General features: G+C 39.1%; 1 long non-coding RNA gene across 1 annotated transcript in view; it reads left to right on the top strand.

The window, feature by feature from the left end:
* The first annotated feature begins 9,303 nt into the window (after positions 1-9,303).
* The window catches only part of LOC140717129 (uncharacterized), a 63,595-nt gene continuing 56,286 nt past the window's right edge, over positions 9,304-16,612 (top strand). The window contains exons 1-2 of the long non-coding RNA XR_012096454.1: positions 9,304-10,683; positions 13,642-13,755. This is a non-coding gene — a long non-coding RNA (uncharacterized lncRNA). The remainder of the gene's footprint in view (positions 10,684-13,641; positions 13,756-16,612) is intronic.

Raw genomic sequence — 16,612 nt, 5'->3', positions numbered from 1 at the left:
GAATACTTACACAAGTTTGAACTTGTTAGAGCAATTTTGGGTTCTGCACATTTGTAGTTCACAAATTACTTGTGCTTAAAGTCTTCCCACAGCAGGTGTCTTAATCTGGAGTCACTTTAGTTCACTTGTAGTGGCAGGTGTGTATCCTCCTACTTTAACCTCCTACCTTGTCTGCTGAATTGGTAATTAACGGTACTTGCTAAGGACCTTCCCACCGAGCTCCCAGTGGTACCTTGTATTGTTTTTTGACCAGGACCCACTCGACAGGAATCAAGGTGTGTCCTCCTTCCAATAGACCACTTCAAGCAGCAGAATCCTGTTGCGAAATAGACTAAACAACTTGGGTTAGTTTTACACGATAATGAATAAAATTTCTGAGACAATGTGGAAATCAGCGACTTTAAGATCGAGAGGTTCTAGTAGTGATGTAGGTTGCCCTGTTACCACAAGGACAGTGGAATACTTGGACCACCGAGCAGCTGTCACTTCACAGAATCATTGAAATCTGCCGCACATTACAGGCCTTCGGCCCACAATTTGTGCCGACCTTGTAACCTACTCTAGAAACTGCCCAAAGTTTTCCCTAGCACGTCGTCCTCTACTTTTCTAAGCTCCATGTACCTATCTCAGAGTCTCTTAAAGGATCCTATTGTATCTCCCTCTATTAATGTCCCTGGCAGTGCATTCCATGCACCCACTACTCTACGTGTAAAAACTTACCTGTGACATCCCCCTTGTACCTACTTCCAAGCACCTTAAAACTGTGCCCCCTTGTGTTAGCCATTTCAGCCCTGGGAAAATGCCTCTGCCTTTTCACACAACCACTGCATCTCAACATCTTATACACCTCTATCAGGTCACCTCCCGTCATCAGTCGCTCCAAGGAGAAAAGGTCAAGTTCACTCAATCTATTCTCATGTGGCATGTTCTGCAATCCAGGCAACATCCTTGCAAATCTTCTCTACACTCTGTCTATAGCATCAACATCCTTCTTGTACTGAGGTGACCAGATCTGAACACAGTACTCCAGGTGAGGCCTAAGTAAAGTCAATATAGCTTTATCATTACCTCATGGCTCTTGAACTCAATCCCACAGTTAATGAAGGCCATCACACCATATGCCTTCTTCACGACAATGTTAACTGCGCAGCAGCTTTGAGTGTCCGATGGACATGAACCCCAAAATCTAGCTGATCCTCCACTGCCGAGAGTCTTACCACGGATATTACATTCTGTCTTCAAATTTGACCTATTGAAATGAACCACTTCACACTTACCTGTTCTAAACTGCATCTTCCACTTCTCAGCCACAGAATTTATTCTTAACCCATAAATTTATGAAGGCTGATTTCTTAGCCCATTCGAGTTGCAACTCATAATTTCTTAGTGGGGATCCACCACAAACAAAGCAAAATACAGTTTAGTTCTCACTGATGAACTCCCTTTAAGTGCTGTGCTGAAGCAGAATCAGATGATTTCTCTGATAATTCAAGAACGGAGGAAGCTCTCTTACCGCATGGATGTGCATCAAAAATTGCTTTCTTTGACGAATGAATTCTTCGATTTCTATTTCTTTCAAGTAACCAGTCCCACATTGTGCGGCAAAAACTATTGGATCTTGTAATTATTGATCTTTTACGAGTTTAGAATAAGCAAGTTGAACAACTACAGAGATAGAGCAGTGCAGTGCAGTTAAACAATAAGATGCAAAATCATAATAAGGTAAATTGTAAAGTCTGCATTCCATCAAGAAAATATAGAACATTACAGCACAGTACAGACCATTCAAACCACGTTCCTATAACAACCTTTTAAGTTCCATCTAAATCTTCCCCCCACATAGCCCTCATATTCTTAAAATTTGTTGCTTATCTTATTATTTCTTTTATTTGTATTTGCAGTTTGTGGTCTTTTGCATACTGCTTGTCCATCCTGCTGGCATGGTCTTTCGTGATTCTGTTAAGGTTTATTTTTATAAATTTTTTTATTAAATTTTCAAATAGATTACAGAAAGAAAAAAAATTATCAACCCTTAACCCCTCCTCCCTAACATATCCCTATAGAAAAAAAAAGAGAAGAAAAAAGAAAGAAAGAAAGCAAAAGAAAGAAAGAATGCCTGGATATCGGAAGATCCCCACATGCTCCATGGTGTTCATAATAGCTTTAATATGTATATTTATTTCTTTCCCCAGATAACCAATAATTTTATCTTCGGAGCACCCATATATTTAATCCTATCTTTTGTAAATAACGGCACCAAATTTTCAGAAATATTTCATATTTATCTCTTAAATTATAAGTAATTTTTTCAAGTGGAATGCAGCTAAAAATTTCATTCTTCCAACGATCTATACTTAAGTATGAATCCAATTTCCAAGTAACTGCAATAGCCTTTTTGGCTACTGCCAATGCAATTTTTATGAATTCTTTCTGATATTTATTCAATTTTGATTTTGATTTTATCCCTTCAATATCGCCTAGTAAAAATAATGTTGGATTATGTGGAAGTTGTATTCCAATAATTTGTTCCAGTAAAACTCTTAAATTTGTCCTAAAAAGTTGAATTTTAAAACAAGAGCAAGTAGAGTGTAAAAAAGTACAAATTTCTTGATTACATCGAAAACACAGATCAGATAAATTTGAGTTTAATCTATTTATTTTTTGTGGTGTAATATATAATTGATGTAAAAAGTTATATTGTACTAATCTTAGTCGAACGTTTATTGTATTTGTCATACTGTCAAGACATAATGTTGACCAACTTGTTTCATCAATTTTATTGTTCAAATCAGTTTCCCATTTTTTTCTTGACTTATGAATTCCTTGTTTAATTGCCTGTTTTTGAATCAAATTATACATACCAGAAATATTTTTTTAAATTTTTCCTTTATGAATTAAAGTTTATTTCATTAGTTTTTGGCAATAACATTGTTTGACCTAGTTTATCTCTTAAATAAGCCCTTAATTGGAAATAACAGAAAAGAGTGTTGTTTGATATTTTGTATTTATTCTTTAATTGGTCAAATGACATTAATATACCTCCTTCAAAACAGTTTCCTATATATCTAATCCCTTTGTGAAACTAGTTATATAAAAGTTGATTATCCATTGAATAAGTTTATTTTGAATTAAAGGTCTCTTTGCTAATAAAAATTTCTTTATCTCATCATCAACATTTATCTTATTCCATAATTCGATCAAATGTTTTAGTACAGGAGATTCTTTCTTTTCCCGTATCCATTTAGATTCCCATTTATATATAAAATGTTCTGGTATATTTTCTCCTATTTTATCTAAATCTATTCAAATCCATGCCGGTTTATCTTCATCAAAAAAAGATGCAATAAATCTAAGTTGATTTGCTTTGTAATAATTCTTAAAATTTGGTCATTGTAACCCTCCTAGGTCAAATTTCCACGTCAATTTTTCCAACGATATTCTTGACATCTTACCTTTCCAAAGGAACTTCCTCACACATTTATTTACCTCTTGAAAAAACTTATGCGGTAATTGTATTGGTAGTGTTTGGAATAAATATTGTAATCTAGGGAATATATTCATTTTTACAGCATTGACTCTACCTACTAATGTTATTGGTAACATCATCCATTTGTCAAGATCCTCTTGAATCTTTTTCAATAATGGCAAATAATTTAGTTTATATAAATTCTTTATATCATTATCAACTCTTATACCTAAATACTTTATACCATTTATCGGCCATCTAAATTGAGTTATTATTCGACATTGACTATAATCTCCTTTAGTAAGGGGTAGAATTTCACTTTTATCCCAATTTATTTTGTACCCTGATATTTTCCCATATTCTTCCAATCTAGAAGATAATTTACGCAACGAATGCAATGGGTTAGTTAGATAAATCAGAGCATCATCAGCAAATAAGTTAACCTTATATTCCTCCTGATTAACTCTGAAACCCATAATATCTGAGTCAGTTCTAATTAATTCAGCTAATGGTTCTATCGCCAACACAAATAAAGCAGGTGATAATGGACAACCTTGACCTTATTAACTGAAATGATGTTGAAATTTGGCCATTTGTCACCACTTTAGCTTTGGGGTTAGTATTTAAGGTTTTAATTCATTTTATAAAAGATACTCCTAATCCATATTTTTCCAATACCTTAAATACAAAATCCCATTCCAATCTATCAAATGCTTTTTCTGCATCCAAAGCAACTGCCACATTCATTTCTTCCCTCTTTTGTGCCAGATGAATTATGCTAAGTAACCGAGTTACATTATCTGCCGATTGTCTATTTTTAATAAATCCTGTTTGGTCCATGTGTATTAATTTTGGTAAGTATTTAGATCAGGCATGGGCAAACTACGGCCCTTGGGCCATATGCGGCCCGTTAAGCTTTTTAATCCGGCCCGCAGAACTTGATGAAATTATATTAATAAACCTTGTTAACACCTCAGATCCATCCTGAGAATCGCCACAACAAAACAAAATCCAGACTTTGATGCGCTGGCTAAAAAGGGAGACCAACAACACTGTTCCCACTGAAATTAAAAATAAGTTTCTTCGTTGTGTTATGTAAAAAATGCATTTGAAAATATTTTTTTCAATAAGCCTTACATGTTACATGTCATTTCTGTTAAGTGATGGACATGAGTAGTGCGCAGGTGCACGTACGTTCTCAAAATAAAAAATGCGCTCCAGATCAAATAACGCGCTCCGCATACTGGCGCGCTGTCACTGTTCTGTCAGTGACACTGGTCGTTGTTGAGTTTTGGCATAGGGGACAATTGAATAAGAAGGAGCAGGACAAATAGACCTGCATCTCCTACCGTTTTTGAAATAAAGACAGTCAGGAGGAGAGTGATGATGATAATATCTTGAAGGATAACAGAATTTTCAGTGCTTTAAAATAATAACTGTTACTATTAAAAAAAGCTGTATTTTATTCATTTAATTTTCAGTGTTTTAGAAGTCATTTCAATAAATAGCTAAATACCATAGGACTTCAAAAACATGTTTTGTTGTAATGCATTTGTTCATTTTCAATTGAAATTAAAGCACATGTTTTCTACATATCCCATGATATTTTATTTTCTCTTATGAGGTGTATTACCAAAACACTCCGTCCATCTGCTCCTGGTCCGGCCCCCCTGTCAAATTTTAGAACCCTTTGTGGCCCACAAGTCAAAAAGTTTGCCCACCCCTGATTTAGATAATGTATTAGATAAAATCTTTGCTATTATTTTATAGTCCGTGTTCAACAAGGAAATAGGTCTATATGATGTTGGCTTTAAAAGATCTCTGTCTTTTTTGGGCAATACTATTAAAATAGCTGTCGAAAAAGATTCTGGAAGTTTATGCGTTATTTCTGCTTGGTGTATTAGCTCCATAAAAGGAGGAATTAATAAATCTTTAAACTTTTTGTAAAATTCAGGTGGAAAACCATCTTCTCCTGGAGATTTATTACTCTGAAGTGATCCTAGAGCTTCTTCGACCTCTTTTAATGTAAAAGGCACATCTAATCCCTTCTGTTCTTCTGAATTCAATTTTGGGAGAGTTATTTCTGATAAAAACCTTTCTATCAACAATATCATTTTGTGATTCTGATTGATACAGTTCAGAATAAAACAAAATTAAAAGTTTCATTGATTTCTAAAGGTTTATAAGTAATTTTATTTACACTTGTTCTAACTGCATTTATCGTTTAGGAAGCCTTGTCTGTTTTTAACTGCCAAGCAAGAATCTTGTGTGATCTTTCACCTAGTTCATAATATCTCTCTTTAATTCTCATAATTGCTTTTTCTGTTCGGTATGTCTGAAGTGTATTATATTGTAGCTTCTCATTAACAAGTTGTCTTTGTTTTTCTTCTGTCATATATCTTTGAGATTCTTTTTCTAATTATGTAATCTCTTTTTCCAATTGATCTATTTCTACCATATATTCCTTCTTAATTTTAGAAATATAACTTATTATCTGGCCTCTCAAATATGCCTTCATCGCTTCCCATAATATAAATTTATCATCAACTGAATGTGAGTTTGTATCTAAAAAAAAACTGAATCTGTTTTTTCATAAAATCACAAAAATTTTGACGTTTTAATAATATTGAATTAAATCTCCATCTGTAAATCGATTCCTCCTTATCCATCATTATCATTGTCATTATCAAGGGGGAGTGATCTGACAATATTCTTGCTTTATATTCCATATTTTTCACTCTGTCTTGAATATTCGCTGATAGTAGGAAAAAATCTATCCTTGAATAAGTTTTATGTCTATTTGAATAAAATGAATAATCTGTTTCTCTTGGGTTAATTCTTCTCCATATATCAATCAAATTTAAATCTTTCATCAATGATAAAGTTAAGTTTGCTACTTTTGGTTTTGTAACAACCTTTGTTGACCTATCTAAAACTGGGTCTAGACAAAAGTTAAAGCCTCCACCTATTAATATTTTATTGTGTGCGTCAGCCAAATTCAAAAAAGCCTCTTGTATAAATTTTACATTGTTTTCATTTGGTGCATAAATATTCATAAGAATCCATAGTTCTGAAAAGATTTGACAATGTATAATTACATATCTTCCCGCAGAATCAATTAATACATTTTGTATTTTAATTGGTAAAGTTTTGTTAACCAAAATTGCAACTCCCCTCGCTTTTGAATTAAATGAAGCTGCAATAACATTTCCGACCCAATCTCTCTTTAATTTCTGATGTTCTATCTCTGTTAAATGTGTTTCTTGTATAAAAGCTATATCTATTTTCATTTTCTTAATGTATGTTAAAATTCTTTTTCTTTTCACCGGTCCATTAAGCCCATTAACATTAAAACTTTAAAAATTAATTAAATTAGTCATTATTTTTAAAGGGGTTACTCCAATCTATAATAATACATAATATTTCAACTCTCGTAGTACCTTGGGGAATTATTTTAAAATTCTCCATGTTGCTATGTGTCTCCCCTCCGATCATCCAGGCAAAGAAAGAAAGATAAAAGAAAAATAGATTATAAAGAAAAAAACAACAAAAAACCCCCCTGCTAATGTTCTGAATGAAAAAAAAACACAACATTACCCCCCTCCGTTGTGCAGGTCATGGCAAATGCCATGATTACACATGTGAATCCCGTAGCGATCGATCCAAAGTTCCCCCAGCTCCCCCATAGCATGAAAAAAGTATATGTATGAGAAGAAAAAATAATATCACTACTCTCAATTAATATTTCTCAAATTTTTACCTTTCTCCCCCTGTATCATATAATTAAAAGTACATTTAAATATTCTTCTGTCCTTAATGTCCATCAACTCACTTCACTGTCTCCGTCTTCATCTTTAATCTGTTTCACTTTTAAATCTTTACTGTGTCTAGCGAATATTTGGGAGTTCTTGTGCAAACTCCTCTGCATCCCGACGATCAGTAAAAAATCTTCTTTTTCCATCATCCAAAAAAATTATCAGTGTTGCCGGGTGGCGCAATATAAATTTATAACCCTTTTCCCATAAAACTTTTTTCGCTGGATTAAATTCCTCCTTTCTCTTCAAAAGGTCATAACTTATATCAGGATAGAAAAGAACTGCTTTCCCTTCTATCATCAATGGCTCATTTCTTTTTCTGGCACATTGGGCAGCCGCTTTCAGGATCTTTTCTTTATCTTAAGCATTTTATCAAGATTGGTCATGGGTTCTGATCAGGTTGAGGTTTTGGTCTTAAGGCTCCGTGGGCCCTTTCGATTTCAATCAACTGGGTTCCCTCTTCCATTTCCAAATTTTCCGGGATCCATTTTTGAAAATTTTTTATTGTATCCTCTCCCTCTATCCCTTCTTTAAGACCAACAATTTTAATATTATTTCGTCTACTAAAATTTTCAAGCACGTCTATTTTTTCCAACAGTCGTTTTCTTTCTGATGTCCAGGCAAGAATATTATCTTCCATTTTATTCACTCTATCAATAGTGTCTCCTGTTATTTCTTCCAACTTTTTAACTTTTTTGTCCATTTTCTCCTGTTTTTTCACCATTTTATCAAACATAGTCTTCATATTTTTAATATCTTCTTTTATTTTTTTAATGTTTTTAATTCTTTTAATTCCTGCATTATTTGCACCAAAGCTTTTCTTATGTCTCCAGAAGATCTTCCAGCTCCAACCTCTTCCTGTTGTTCTTCTTTTGCCTCTTCATCTTCATCTGTATGTTCCAGAGAATCCGAATCCACCTCGGATTCATTTTCACTTCCACTTCCAATCGTAGCTGGGATTTGTAGTTCAAATTGCTTGTGTTTACGCATGCCCCTTCCTTCATGAAGGATACATCTCCCTACTGTGATAGGTGTAACAATGGAGAAGCTTCATTCATTCATATGTTTTGAACATGGCAAGACTTAAAAAATATTGGAAGGAAGTTTTCCGATCATTTTCTGTTCTTTTTAAAGTAAAATTTAAGCCTAATCCATTGACTGCTTTATTTGGTATTGTTGGAGGGAAAGATACCATTTTGAAGACATCTGACTAGCACATTTGGCTTTTATCTCTGTTATGGCTCGGAGGGCGTTCTTGCTTAAAAGGAAGGATGCTGCTCCGCCTACTCACGCTCACTAGTTACGGGATGTTATGGCATGCTTAAATTTAGAAAAGATTCGTTGTTCAATTTATGAATCTAACCAAGATTTTCAAAATTTGCAAGGACTGATTTTGAATTATTTTCAAAACCTTCAAAACCTGTACTTTATTTTCAAAACCTTCAAAACCTTGGATTTCCCATTAAAGTACAGATGCTTGTTAATAGCATATTTCATTATCTGATAAGGGTTTTTCTCCTTTTTTTTCTTTACAAACAGCTTTGGCTTTGGTAGTGGGTATAGATTTTTTATATATATATGAAAAATTCATATCTCAACATATGAATTAATGTAATCTACATCAATATAGGGTAAGGAATTTGTTAATGTGATTCAAATATAATCTATTTGGTATTATTACATCATTCTTTTGTTTTCTAATATGTATTTTCTTGAACTCTGTATTCTTCTATTTAGAAATTAATAAAATATTGAAAAAGGAGAAGAAATTTTAAGAGTTTTTTATTTTCCCTACTGTACCTGTCCTATTGTCAAGGACAGATGGGGTAGTGTTGTGTTCTTTATATTAATACGTGCCGTGGGTTACTCGTAAAGAAACATATTGTGGAAGAATATAACTAGAACTTTTATTGACAACAACCAAACCACGTTTTAAACCGGCATACTTCTCGATCATTCTGGATCGTTCTCAGATTTCCGCGCATGCTCAGAACGCTGTCCAACACACGTGACATCAGCTGTGTTCAGCATGGCGGCGGGGCTTTTGTAAACTCTGTCGGATGGAGAGGGGACAGGAGAGAGGGTGGAGTGGCGTTGATTTTGCTGGCTGCTTTCCCGAGGCAGTGAGGAGTGGAGACAGAGTTCCCGGGGGGAGATTGATTTCTGTGATGTGTCTCCATAATCCTCTGAATGTCTTGTAGTCACGGACAAGATGATAATGAGGGAGATTGTGAAGCCATGAGTCCATCTGGTTGTGCTGTGGAATGTCTCGATAGACTATTCTTCTTCTGTACTGATGGTGGGTTGCACCTGTCAGGAACCCGCCCAGCCCCGACTCTTTCTCCTCGCCAAAACCCATCACTTTCCTCCCATCGGCTCCCCTCACTCACATTGCCGGCGGTGCAAACCGCCAGAGCCGACACTCTCCGGTTGTGTCCGCTCCCCGTGAGCCGCTGTCCCGGCCCAATCCTCCCCCCACACTCCCTCACCCTCCGTGTCTGCCACCCACACTCGGTTCAATAGTCTGATAACTGCTGTCCGTCACACGGACATTTCCCCAGATATGGGCCCCGTCCGACCGGTGCAAGTCCGCAGACTCCCCGCGCTGGCGGCTGCGACTGTCGGCCGGCGGGGCCGCCCTCGGCTTCGGCTGTTCGGCCGCCCGATGTGGGGCAGGAAGGGTCGCCAAGCTGGGGCGACCGAGCCGGAGAAGGGAGTCGGTGGCCGAGAGGTCAGGAATTGAGGGAATTATGCCCGTGGGGGAGAGGAAGCGACCGGGGAGCCCCAAGCTGGGGCGGCACGGCCCAGTCGGAAGGTTGGGGAGTGGAGCCGGGAGACTGGAAGCCTGGATCCAGGGGAGAGGGAATCAGATCAGGAGGTTGGGAACCTGCATGTGGGTGAGGGGAGACTGAATCTGGATATGGATCCGGAGCCTGGATGCCACAATTTACAGGCGGGAATATGGAAGCTGGGACGGGCTCTGAGGGAAGGGGCAGGGGATCAAACCTCAGGAAGTGGCAGTTGGCCCAAAGATGAACAGGATGGACGGAAACTGGGATCCTGGTGAGGAGAGAGTGAAAATGTGAAGTGAGGGCAGAGGAAGGATCAGGAGCTGAACGAGGAAGAGAGGCCGGGGGTCTAGATAAAACATAGAACAACACGGCACAGTGCCCGAAGAGATCAAGTAAAAAATAGAGGTGGTCTAATCCCAACTCTTATGGAGCAGATGAAGGCAAAAATGATAGTAAAATAGATCTGACTGTGTGCGTGAGAGAGTTTGAGCGGGTAAATGTCAAGGAAAAAATGCATCAAGTTTAGTTTTAATATGAAATCAACGCAGTGATCTCCTGTGTCGAATGAAGTGGTTCACGGTCTTCTGTCGCCGTCGCCCATCCCTTCAAGGTTTGACATGTTTTTCATGTGGAGATGCTGTTTTTCACACCGCTGATATAACGAGTGATTATTTGAGTTTCTGTTCCTTCCTGTCAGCCTGAACCAGTCTGGCCATGCACCCCCGAACTTTCTCATTAACAAGGCGCTTTTACACAGAGAACTGCCACTCAGGATGTTTGTTTTTGTTGTTTATCCTACCATTCCCTGTAAACTGGAGATATTGTTGTGCGTGAAAAGCCTGAACAATCAGCAGTTTGAGATACTCAAACCACCCTGCCTGGTATCAACAATCATCCACACTTTTCTTCCCCATTTTGATGTTCGGTCTGAACAACAACTGAATGTCTTTACCACGTCTCCACGCTATAATGAATCGAGTTGCCGGCAGATGATAGGCTGATTAGATAGTTGCATTAACAAGCAATTGTAGATATACAGTAGGTGCGCCAAAGAAAGTGGTCATTGAGTGTACTTCCGAGTATCCTTTGCACTTTTGTAGGGTTTAGGTAGCATTAAGAAGGAGATAGGGGACTCTGACTCAAATACTGGCGTTGACTTGCCTGTTCCTAGGTAATGCTGAATTCATCTTTCTCTTTTCGCATCTCACTTGCAACCTCATTCTCACTTTTTACCTTGCTCAGAGAAGTAATTGAGGCCAGTCTTTTAAAGATTAGCTCCATTTATCACATGTACATTGAAGCATTCAGTGAAATACATCTTTTTGCAACGACAAACAGCACAGTCCGAGGATGTGCTGATGGGCAGCCCACAGGTGTCACCACACTTCTGGTAACAACATAGTATTCCATAATTCATCAACCTGAGCCTATCCATCTTTGGAATGTGGGGGGAAACCGGAGCACCCAGAGTAAATCCATGCAGTCGTACAAACTCCTTACAGACATGGGTGGGAATTGAACCCCATTTGTGATCGTTGGCATTGCAAAGCAATTGCACTAATGCCTGCACAATAGTGATACCCGAATCATTCACTATAAGAGGGAGTTTTGATCTGTTGCTTATTTGGAACATGTCCTGGTAAGCAAGTTTAAATGAGCTTAAGGAAGGACTCAGTAAGGGTGCACCAGTTTCTTCTAGTCCCCTGGTTTGTAATGTTCAAGGAATTTCTAAATGGGGAGAATGCACAGAAATCAGAGTTGCAAAGGGACTTGAGCACCTCATGCAGGATAAGGAAGTTCATCCTCACACTGTGTTGGTGATTGACACAAAAATGATACAAAAACTGTATTTTTGATATATTTGTGAGAAATAAAGGAAATCTTTTTTGTCTTTAATAAAGTTAGGCTGGCACTATACCATCTAGTACACCACTGATATCTGTGAAGGGAAAATGCTTGAGGTTCACTCTGTACAATTTGCATCTTGGTTTATGTGACAAAAACAATGAAATTACTTGCTCAATAATTCCAGCAATAAATATAGTGATGAGTACAAGACATCAGAGTTCAACCAGGATGCTGAATCACAGTGAAGACAGATGTAAGTATAAGCTGTACTGCATCTTAGATCTTGAGTTTTGGTCAGCTGAGGGCTTTATTCATTGGAGACTAAGGGTGATCTTATGGAGGTGTAAAATGTCATGGTGGGCACAGATAGGGTGAATGTACTCAGTCTTTTTCCCAGTTTTGGTGAATGAAGAACTAGAGGTTTAAAGTGAGAGAGGAGAGATTTATGATTAACTTTATGTGTCACAATTTCACCAAAACAGAAGGTGAAATACGTTTTTTGTGTCAATGATAAACACAGTCTGAAGACTGTGCTGGGGACAGTGTACAAGTGTCACCATGCTTCCAGCGCCAACATGGCAGGCCCACATTGTAATGACCATAATCTGTTGTTGAAATGTGGGGGGAAATGGGAGCACGCAGAGGAAACCCACACTGTCATGAGGAGAATGTAGAAACTCCTCACAGACAGCGGTGGGAATTGAACCCCATTTAGTGAATGCTGGCACTGTGAAATGTCAAACGTCGCACTAACTTAACAGCTACTGAATGAGATGGGAGGCTGCAGCTGGTCAAAGCATCTGTCAGGCCATGAAGTGTCATAGAGCCCCACAACAGGGAAAAAGGCTCTTTGGCCCACAATCTCCATGCTGACCCATCAATACTATCCCAGTTATGAGCATCATATTTGTTGCCTTCAACAGGGGCCACCATGCTACTTTGGGGTGATACTGATTCTGGTCCCAAGAGATGTGGTTTAAGACAGATGTGGTTCAGGTGAGAATCCAAAAGCACAAACTTGGTCTTAGATAAGCATTAACTGCACGAGGGACACCTACCAAAGAGGGAATGTCTGTTGTGCCAAAGAACACTGTTGATATTAGTTCCAGAATGGAGTTGTATACTCAGACTGGATAATAGGGTTTTGAGCAAGCAGTTCAAATGAGAAAGGGTAAATTCAAAGGAGATGTCCTGTGCAAGTTGTTTTTCACAGAGAGAGTGGCGGCTGCCAGGGGTGGAACTAGAGGAAATTATAATGGAGGTGTTCTGAAAGGGTCTTAGATAGGTACATGAATGTGTGTGGAATGGAAAGAAATGGACATTGTGTAGGCAGAAGAGAGTAGTTTAATTAGGAATTCATTACTGTTGTAATTATTTTGGCCACGTATTGTGAGCCAAAGAGCCTTTTTCAGTGCTGTGCTGTTCAGTTTTTTTAGATAGCAGACTGGTTAGAGTCTCTCATTACCTGTATCGTGGTCCCTGCAGAGTGGGTACTTGACTCTTAAGAGTGTCCTTTGTTTTGCAATCTTGGGACATCCTGTACAACCAATATTTTTTTGTTTTCTAATCTGCCAGAATTTTACTGTGTACTTTAGTGGAAAGTCACCTTCCATGGACTGTCCTTTAACGTGATCTATATCTCAGTAATAGGGTGTCCAATCAAGTGGTCTTTATCACCATTCCCATCCATTATTTAACCCTCCCTTTCCCCACCATGCAGGAGAATGCATCCTCTATCATAAACCTAGGTTCCTGGACTGGGAACTGAAAGTACTGACAGCACAAGACGTCTCACGGCTGCAGGATGACGACATCCAGAGACAGTTCAATACCTGTAAGTGGTTTATTATTGTTACATGTAACACGTTGCACTGATAAAACTTTGTTTTGCACACTATCCATGTAGATTATTTTATCACATTAATGCATTGAAGTTGTACAGGGGAAAAGCAATAAGACTGGTTTTTGTGATATGTTGTGCTGTGTGCACAGCTCACTGCTGTTTCCTACATACACCGGCAGAGCAGTTGCCATTCCAAACCGTGATACATCCCGGATAGGATTCTTTCTACGTGATGTGCTGAGTGAAATTGGTGAGGTTCAAAGGGGACTTGCTCAATTTCTTTAGCATCCTGAGGGAGGAGTGTTGCTGATGGGCTTTGTTAGCTATGGTGTCTGTGTGCTTGGACCAGAACCTTCAGGGTCTCAGAAGAGCCAAAAGGGCCTTGTGTTCCCTCGGATTGAGACGTTACCATCTCAGTGACACCAGATATCTTGGTGCTTGTTCACTTTCGATTGTGAGAACTGGGCTCGGGTAACTGATTGCTACCATATAGACAATGACACTTAGCCCAAAGTACCACAGATTATCTCATGATACACGATGGTCTTCATCAAAACAGAGACACAAGGGGCAGGAAATGCTGGGATGTGGAGTGTGAAAACAGGGAGAACCAGAGGTGCACAGCAGGTCAGGGAACATCCAAGCAGAGAAATGGATGGCTGAAAATTTGGGTTGACATCATTCTGCTGAATATATTTGACCTGACCTGCTGACTTCCTCCAGTGGCTCGACTCTGCACATGGTGAAAGCAGTCAATATATGATTGTCATATATGATGAGAGTATTTCAGCTCCCTGCTCTCTCCGCTGCAGCTTTTACCCTTCTCCACTTTACTCTCTGCTCCTGTCTAACTTTTCCTTTCACACCCTATCTTCCAAACATCTCTTCTTCTCTTCCCCCCCCCCCCCCCCGCAACATGTATGGCCATTCCTGGCCTTCTCTTCCCTTCCCTCTGCTTTCTCATGCCACCTTCTACCTTCACTTCATCTTTGCCCTTCTTCTCAGTAACCTTTCTTAGACCATGAAGGATAAGGCATAGGAGCAGAATCGGGCCATTCTGTTTATCAAGCCTGCGTCACCATTCCACCATGCCTGGTTTATTATCACTCAGCCCAATTATTGAGCCTTTGATGCATAGATTAATCAAGAACCTGTCAAACTATGCTTTAACTATAACCGATGACTTGCCCTGTACAGCTGTCTGTGATAAACTAAGTCAACAGATTCACCACCATCTGACAAAAGAAACTCATCCTCCTCTCTGTTATAATTGGACTAACCTCTATTCTGAGGCTGTTCCCGTGGGTTCAAGAGTCTCTGCTTCAGGAGATATCCTCACCACATCTATGCTATGTAGGCTTTTCAATATTCAATCATCTCATTCTTCTAAAGTCCAGTGTGTATGGGCCCAGATCCATCAATGTTCCTCAAATGTTTACCATTTGACCATAGACATAGGAGCAGAATTAGACCATCTGGCCCATCTAGTCTGCTCTGCCAATCAATCATGGCCGATCCTTTTGTTTCTACTCCTCAACCCTTGTTCTCAGCTTTCTCCCCGTAACCTTTGATGCCATGTCCAATCAAGAACCTATCAATCTCTGCCTTAGATACACCCAACGATCTGGCCTCCACAGCTGCATGTAGCAACAAATTCCACAAATTCACCACCTTCCAGCTAAAGAAATTTCTCCACAATTCTGTTTTGAAAGGGCGCCCCCACCTTTCCTGAGGCTGTGCCCTCTTGTCATAGGCTCTCCCACCATGGAAAACATCCTTTCCACATCTACTCTGTCTAGGCCTTTCAACATTCGATAGGTTTCAATGAGATGCCCCCTCATCCTTCTGAATTCCAGCAAGTACAGACTCAGAGCCATCAAACATTCCTTGTATGATAACCCTTTTACTCCTGGAACCTCATCTGGACCCTCTCCAATGCCAGCACATCTTTTCTAAGATGAGGGGCCCAAAACTGTTCACAATACTCAAGTTGAGGCCTCACCAGTGCCTTATAAAGCCTCAGCATCACATCCCTGCTCTTGTATCCTAGACCTCTTGAAATGAATGCTAACATGGTATTTGCCTTCCTCACCACCGACTCTACCTGTAAGTTGACCTTTAGAGTGTTCTGAACAAGGACTCCCAAGTCCCTTTGCATCTCAGATTTTTAGCTTTTCTCCCCGTTTTGACAATGTTCTGCACATTTATTTCTAATACCAAAGTGCATGACCATGATTTTTGAACTTTGTATTTCATTTGCCACTTTCTTGCCTGTTCTCCTAATCTGTCCAAGTCCTTCTGCATCCTACCTGTTTCCTCAACATTACCTGCCCCTCCACCAAACTTCATATCAAACTTGGCAACAAAGCCATCTATTCCATGAGCTAAATCATTGATATACAGTATAAAAAGAAGTGGTCCCTTCACCGACCCCTGTAGAACACAACTAGTCACTGGCAGCCAAACAGAAAGGGATCCTTTCATTCCCACATGCTGCCTCCAATCAATCGGGCAATGCTCTAACCATGTTAGTAACCATCCTGTAATACCATGGGCTCTTAACTTGGTAGACAGCATCATGTGTGGCATCTTGTCAAAGGTCTTCTGAAAGGATTATACAACATCCACTGCATCCCCTTTCATGTCCACAGAATCTCCCATCTTTTCCCCTGGTTGAGTACCCTATCACTACCACTCCCTTCTTCTCTCTCTTTCCTTGCTCCACTACTGACCCATGCTCAGTGCCTGTAACCTGGTCACCGTGACATTCTCCCAGGAAGTCATTCCCCACAAAAGTATCCGAAGCAGTATACTTATTTTTGAGGGGATGGCCACAGGTGTGTTCTGC

This window comes from Hemitrygon akajei, chromosome 27, assembly GCF_048418815.1.
Source record: "Hemitrygon akajei chromosome 27, sHemAka1.3, whole genome shotgun sequence".
NCBI lineage: Eukaryota > Metazoa > Chordata > Chondrichthyes > Myliobatiformes > Dasyatidae > Hemitrygon > Hemitrygon akajei.
Note: the sequence above shows the minus strand (reverse complement) of the source record. Positions and strands in the feature narration are given on the sequence as shown.